Consider the following 7,704-nt stretch of genomic DNA (forward strand, 5'->3'; position numbering starts at 1 on the left):
GAAGAAAGAGGGGGACTTATGTATTACTGTCAATAAAGATTTTTTTCAAAAAAATTTTCTTGCCCCAACCAGTTTCCTATAAAATCCTTCCATTTCCACCTATTTTTATTTAATTTTTCAATTATGTTGACATGTAATACTATATTAATTTTCTACTACTTCTGCAGTACCTCTGTATTTACTAGATGGGATCATTCAACAAAGGCAATCAGATCTTCAAATTTATTCGGCTTAATTTTAATAATACAAAACTACAGTAAATAAGACTATGTGGTACTGACATAGAAGAGACATTAATCAATGAAATAGAAACCAAATAAAAACCACATTTATGGTCACCAGTAAGAAACTAGAATTCAGAATATACAAATTCTTACAATTCAATAACACAAAGACAACTCAAATTTAAAGTCCATAAAATTTTGCCCCACAGGTGCAGTTCTTCAAACTATGAACCAGGAGGTCATGTCCGTGAACCCATGAAACAAGAGGTCACAGTTCGACTCAAGGTGAGGGCACATGCCCAGGTTTGGAGCTTGATCCTCAGTAGGGGCATGCAGGAGGCAGCCAATAAATGATTCTCATCATTGACGTTTCTATTTCTCCCTCTCCTTCCCTCTCTGAAATCAATAAAAACATTTTTTAAAGAACATAAAGTCTATAAAGGTTTTGGATAGCCACTTCTTCCAAAACAGATACACAAATAGCTAAATAAGATGATAGTCATTAATCATCAAGGAAGTGCAATAAAAACTCACAATGGGGTACACCACTTCTTGCTCACTATGATGGCTATAATTAAAAACACAAGTGTTGCCCTAACTGGTTTGGCTCAGTGGACAGAGCATCAGCCTGCGGACTCAAGGGTCCCAGGTTCGATTCCGGTCAAAGGCATGTACCTTGGTTGCGGGCACATCCCCAGTAGAGAGTGTGCAGGAGGCAGCTGATCGATGTTTCTAACTCTCTATCCCTCTCCCTTCCTCTCTGTAAAAAAATTAATAAAATATATTTTTTAAAAAAAACACAAGTGTTGATATGGATGTGGGCAAACTGGATAGAACTCATGCTTTGCTACTGAGAATATAAGTGGCTCACCTCCTTTGAGTAATAGTCTGGCAGTTTCTCAAAAGGTCAAATGGAAAAAATGCCCTCAGGGAAGATTTTAAAATAAAACCTAAAAACTTTCATATTGAACCGAGTCCAGCATGGCCAATGGTGAACTTGAGGAGGGGCGGTAAAGGATTAAAGAAAACAGACAAGAGAATATAGTTGGGGCCAGGTGGATCACTGTGCCTGGATGAGAACACAGTGACCCCACCTATAACCAGAATTATTTTATAGTCCGATCACACAAATGAAAATAAGAGAGTGGTCAAGATATTTACAATGTTCTCTTTCGAGTTTCAAATCTGCTTCTTTCCTGTTATTGCAATTCTCTGAACTCTCTATCAAGCTTTGTTTTGGCAGCACTTGCTCTACCTCCCACAGCCGACACCCCTAAGCTACCTAGGACTACTAGGTCTATAAGGTCAAGCTTCGGTACAACCATAGCCTTTGGCTGTAATTGTGCTGGGAGGACTTTGCCCTCCAAGCAGGGACTTGTATGTGGCTTTGCCACAAGAACACCTTAATAGCTGCTTTCCACACATATAAATTTTTACTTATTTGAAAATAAAAACTTTCAAATGTTACCATGTGACAAAGCAATTCCACTCCTAGGTATACATACCCAAGGCCCAAAAATGTCTATACTAACACTTGTACATTAATACTCACAGCAGCATTACTCATAGTAGCCAAAACGTAAAAACAACACAATGTCTATTAACATGAAAGATAAAAACAAAATTTGGCATATCTACACAATGTACCATTCTTTAGCCATAAAAAGGAATGATGTACATATATATATATCAACATGGATAAACCTTGAAAATACTGTTCTAGGTCAGAGAAGAGGACAAAAGACCACATGACTTCATCTATGATATTCATATATGTGAATATACTTAAAACCATTGTACACTGTAAATGGGTTAATTGGATATGAACGTGGTATATGAATTCTATCTCTAAGCTACTTTACAAAAACAAAAATACATACAGCATTTTCCTGTTACTAGCAACAGACATATACATGCCCCAATGAGAGCCAATGGAATTTGAATTTTTGGTGGAGCAAGCAGACAAAGGGCATGATCAATGCAAGTTGAAATTGATTGGATATGTGAACAAAAGCATGTCGATGAAGTTAACCTAACAAGCTCAGTGACCAACATAACCTCACAGGATAATCTCATCAAATTCCTATCTAGTATATGGATAGCCCATGGACAGACAATAGTTTTGTGAAGACCTGAGGAGAAGGGGGGTGGAAGGTGCGGGGGAGGAGGACAGAATATTTTCAACAATAAAGATAAATTTAAAAAATAAAATAAAAAATTTCTAACTGGGCAGGCCATGGTGGGTAGTTACTCCAGGCCTAAGACTTCCTCAGTAAAAGATGTATCTTCCCCTTAAGCAAGGGCTGTCCATTGTTCTTGTGCACCTACGGCAAAACACCTTTGAAATGCCAGAGTAATTTTGCCAGTCCCCTACCAGGGGAACTAACCTGGAGGGAGCACAAGATTTTATCACCTATATATCAGCCCTATTTATTGTAAAATGTTAACATCCTGTACCCAGCAATGTATGTATCTCTCCATTTTACTTTTTATCCAGTGATCCCCTCCTTGCTTTCTCCAGCCTCTCTAATGGACAGCCAATTAATTTCATGTAATCCTTTTTTCTTACAAATGCATAAAAACAACTGCATAATTAACATTCTCCACAGCATTTTCTTAGTCTGTTGAGGTCTTGCTATGTTTGGACACTCATTGACAGATAAATGCCTAGAGATACTGGGGCCACACTTTGAAGGGAACTGTACCTGAGAACGAAGTCAATGCTGAAGCCAACCTCAATTCAGAGATGCAGAGGAGGCCATACCTGAAGGTCAAGTTACATAATCTTTAAATTATGTGATCCAATACATTTCTTTGGGGGCTTAAAAAAGACATACAGAAATCTATTTATGATTTCTCTCTTAAAATTTAACAGTACCATAATTCCTTGTAACAGTTTGCAACTTTAATCACAAGTTAAAACCTTTATTTACAAATACAGTCTTGTAATTTAAGAACCATAGTAACTCTCATTAAATCTGCAATCAATATTAACTATTAACAAATGTCTCACTTGCTTTTCAATTTACAAGGACACTTAGGATATTAAGAATAAACAGCTACATAGCTGCCTCCCAACAAAGCATTTAGAATTCTTCAAGGTCCACATGATTTCGTCTTTCTTTACAAGGCTTATTACAAAGTAAATGTTTGAAAACTTTTGTAATGTGTTTTTATTGATTTCTGAGAGGGGAAGGAAGAGGGAGAGGATAGAAACATCAATGAGAATTCTTGATAGGGTGCCTCCTGCACACCTCCCACTGTGGATCAAGCCAACAACCTGGACATGTGCCCTGACCGGAAACCAAATGCATGACTCAACCACTGAGCCACACAGGCCAAGCATAAAGTAAATTTTAACTTGCATTTCTATAAACAAAGTTGGTAAATTATTGTCTCTATCTCATATTGAATGTTTTCTCTGTCTCTTTCACACAGTATGCCTCCAGTGGGGGATGAGGGATGTGGCAAAAAAAACCTAGGTAGACAAAAGTCTTGAAATTCACGTTTATAAAAGCCTTTTAAAACAGGTTAGATCAATTCTCTAGATATTTATGTTACTATTGTGTCCAAAACCACAATAATATAAAGGATATGGGAGCTTCCAACACTTAAGGGAAGTAATATAGAAAATATAGAAAAGTACAGTTTTGGAGCAAATTAGCCCTGGGTGGAGAATTTAATGGAGGCATTCATGATTTCAAAAAGGCCTGCAGGTAAAAACTATAGTTGTGTCTGGTACTTCCTTATAAAAACAGAACCTATAATAGGATCGATAGTGAAAACTTCATACAAAGCTGGGTAAGTTCATGTAGAGCTTAAATTAACAAACTGAATTTTGTATAATATCTAGTATATTGTCTTAGCCAGGGGTGGGCAAACTGACTCGAGGGCCACAATGGGTTCTTAAACTGGACCGGAGGGCTGGAACAAAAGCATGGATGGAGTGTTTGTGTGAACTAATATAAATTCAAAGTAAACATCATTACATAAAATGGTACAGTTTTTTTTTTTTTTTTTTTTAGTTTTATTCATTTCAAATGGGCCAGATCCCGCCCGCGGGCTGTAGTTTGCCCACGGCTGTCTTAGGCCATAAAATGTATTTCCTCTAACATGGCAACAGCTAAAATTTATTAAGCAATTACCATGTCAGGAGCTGTTCCAAGTGCATGCGTATTATGACAACAATCCAAGAGGCAGTTACTACTGTTATCCTCATTTTACAGATCAGATAACTGAGACAAAGAAGTTAAATATCTTCCCAAGGTTACTTTTACTGAGAGTAAAAGTAATAGAGCCAAGATCTGAAGCTCAGCAGTGTAATTGCAAACACAGTGGTCTTAATCACTCTTTTATATATATATATATATGTATGTATTTTTTTTTTGATTTTTTACAGAGAGGGAGAGAGATAGTTAGAAACATCAATGAGAGAGAAACATCAATCAGCTGCCTCCTGCATTACCTCCTACTGGGGATGTGCCCGCAATCAAGGTACATGCCATTGACCGGGATCGAACCGGGGACCCTTGAATCCGCAGGCCGACACTTTATCCACTGAGCCAAACCGGTCAGGGCTTAATCATCACTCTTGAATTTTATAAGATGAAAGCCCAGGAGATGATCACTTTGGCTTTATTGGTTGGTATCTCACGGAATGGCTCACCCAAAGTTGTGATGTCTTCAACACCATGTGCCAGAAATAATAAATAAAAGCAACCAAATAAGAAACAGAGCAGCACATCAAAATTAAAATGCCAAAGGTGAATACAAAGAAGGAATCTTAAAAAAACAGCAAGGGAGACCCTGCAGGATTGGATCAATGGACAGAGCACCGGCCTTCGGACTTCAAGGGTCCCAGGTTCAATTCTGGTCAAGGGCACATACCTGGGTTGCAGGCTCGATTCCCAAGATGGGGCATGCAGGAGGCAGTCGATCAATGATTCTCTCATCATCATTGATGTGCGCTCTCTCTCTCTCCCTCTCCCTTCCTCTTTGAAATAATATATTTTAAAAAAAAACACAACAGCAAGGGAGCTTAGTTACCTACGAGGGAATTAGTTCCGTATAATTGAGCGCCCATATGATTGTCAGCTGATTTCAACAATAGTTGTTTCAACAGCAAGAAACGAAACAACAAAAACTTTCAGGTCAGAGGGGAGTGGCAAGAACTATTCAGTGATGAATATCAAGGATCTAGAAAGCAAGATTACTATACCCAGGAAAGCTATCACTTAGAATTTCAAGTCAGATAAGGAGCTTCACAATCAAGAAAAAGCTAAAGTAGTTTATCACCACCAAGCAGTATTACATGAAATGTTCGTCTTCTTGAAGATGAATAAGAGATAAAAATTTGAACAAGAGTCTGGGCATGGACCTATGAACCAGGAGGTCAAGGCACATGCCTGGGTTGCAGGCTGGATCCCCAATAGGGGGCGTGCAGGAGGCAGTCTTATCATTGATGTTTCCATCTCCCTTCTCCCTCCTCCCTTCCTCTCTGAAATCAATAGAAATATATTGGGAAAAAGAAAGAATCTCTTCCATATCTTGCAAAGATGAATAACTCACTCCATGCTAAGCTAACCACATTATTTCTAAGTTTTGTCATCAAATCCATTGTGTACTAGTTTAATTTTTAGCCAGTGCAGATTCATTTAATTATTAATTTTGTTCCACAGCAGATATATTAGGCTACTTAGAAGTAAAATACTTACCTTTCAATGTTACTCTTTCATTGTATGTGTTCCCATTTCTCTCCAAACATGTCAGTGTCCCTCCACAATGTTTACTTTTTTGATCCTGGAATAGCAAGAAACTACTATGTAATTACTCAATATAAAATTTATATATCACCTTTACTTATATTAAATTTACAATAAAAATACATGCCCATCTGCTCCCTTGATGACACTGCTGTGCGAAGCTCTGTTACTTAAAGTTGCACGAAAAGCATACTAATTTTCTTGAATTCTGAAGTCTGCAAAGAAACAAATACTAGGTCAGGCCCCACAGGTGTGGCTCAGTGGTTCAGCATAGACCCATGAACCAGGATCAGGACAACCAATCACTGATTCTGGTGTTTTTGAATCTCTCTCCCTCTCCCTCCCTCTCTGAAAAAAAAATCAAATAAAAATGCATTTATTTTTTATTTTTATTTTATTTTTTTTCTCCCATATGTGCCCCAACCAGGGATCAGACCCAAAACTTTGTGTATGGGATGATCCTCCAACAAACTGAGCCACCTGGCGGGGGCTAAAAATGCATTTTTAAACACAAACACACACACACCTTGGTCTGGCCTAAATTGCCGCTCACTTTTCAAGTTAGAATTCATATACCCTTCTTCCAGGTCTACTACTGTCCTTCCATTCCCAAGCAAAAATACTTTGGCCGGGTGGCTCAGTTAGTTGGTGTGTACCCCATTACACCAAAGGCTCGTGGTTCATTCCTGGTTAAGGCACAGACCGACGTTACGGGTTCCATTCCCGGTTGGGGTAAGCGAGGCAACCAAAGGATGTTACATACACATCGATGTCTCACTCTCTCCAAAATCAATAAAAATGTATCCTTGAGTGAAACTTTTAAAAAAGTTCTTGACCTTAACCATTCTCTTTAATGAGATTAATAAAAATACATAACTGAAACCTAAACATTCGTGCATGTTAATAATGAATAAAATTTAAATTTACAGCTCACATTAAGGTCTGCAACCCGAACGATTTAAAATGCACTCTAGCCCTAACCAGTTTGGCTCAGTGGATAGAGCATCGGCCTGCGGACTGAAAGGTCTCAGGTTCGATTCCGGTCAAGGGTATATACCTGGTTGCGGGCACATCCCCAGTAGGTGTGCAGGAGGCAGCTGATCAATGTTTCTCTCTCATGGATGTTTCTACCTCTCTATCCCTTTTCCTTCCTCTCTGTAAAATATCAATAAAGTATATTTAAAAATGCGCTCTAAGCTCCTGCAGCATCCCGTTCTCCTTACAGTGCAGGCAGACGCTGCAAGTATTATGAATTAAATGGTGCTCACTGGAGGACTCCCCGAAAGCTGGCTGCGGAGCTCGGGATCCTCCGGGCCAGTGCCGAGGGACCCCGCGACCCCGCGCCCCTACACACACACACACACACACACACACACACAAGAGCCCAATGTGCACTCGTGCACTTGAAAACGCCTCCAGGAGCCAACGACTGCGAGGAGCGAAAACCCGGGCATCGGGGCCCCCGTCCGAGGGCCACTTGGCGTTCCAGTGGGTCGTTTGTTTCGGGAGGAACCGCTTTAATAATGGGGGCGGGGAGGAAGGAAACGGTCCAGATATACGAAGCGAAAAACAAAGATTTTTTTTTCACCCCAGCCGACAGGAAATAATTAAAAACAGAAGCTGCTCTTACACCTCCCCATCTAAGCAACCTCCCTGCAGTTGAACCAAACGCGTTTTCGCGGGCGCTCCCGGCGGCCTCCTACGGCGAGGCGGCGCCC

General features: G+C 39.7%; 2 protein-coding genes across 7 annotated transcripts in view; one reads left to right on the forward strand and one right to left on the reverse strand.

The window, feature by feature from the left end:
- The window catches only part of KIAA1551 (KIAA1551 ortholog), a 38,186-nt gene extending 31,853 nt beyond the window's left edge, over window positions 1–6,333 (reverse strand). For 2 of the 6 annotated variants that reach the window (XM_015566606.1, XM_015566603.1), the window contains exons 1-2: window positions 5,939–6,061; window positions 2,930–2,988 (exon numbers count right to left, since the gene is read on the reverse strand). The gene's annotated coding sequence lies outside the window, so the exon portion shown is untranslated. Of the gene's footprint in view, window positions 1–2,929; window positions 3,046–5,938 lie in introns of all 6 variants that reach the window. The other 4 variants (XM_006767824.2, XM_015566607.1, XM_015566605.1 and 1 more) reach the window with 4 other exon arrangements.
- Window positions 1–7,704, forward strand: part of DENND5B (DENN/MADD domain containing 5B) — an 831,092-nt gene that overhangs the window by 408,651 nt on the left and 414,737 nt on the right. The gene's annotated exons all lie outside the window — the stretch shown is intronic.

Source organism: Myotis davidii, unplaced genomic scaffold, assembly GCF_000327345.1.
Source record: "Myotis davidii unplaced genomic scaffold, ASM32734v1 scaffold902, whole genome shotgun sequence".
Taxonomy (NCBI): Eukaryota; Metazoa; Chordata; class Mammalia; order Chiroptera; family Vespertilionidae; genus Myotis; species Myotis davidii.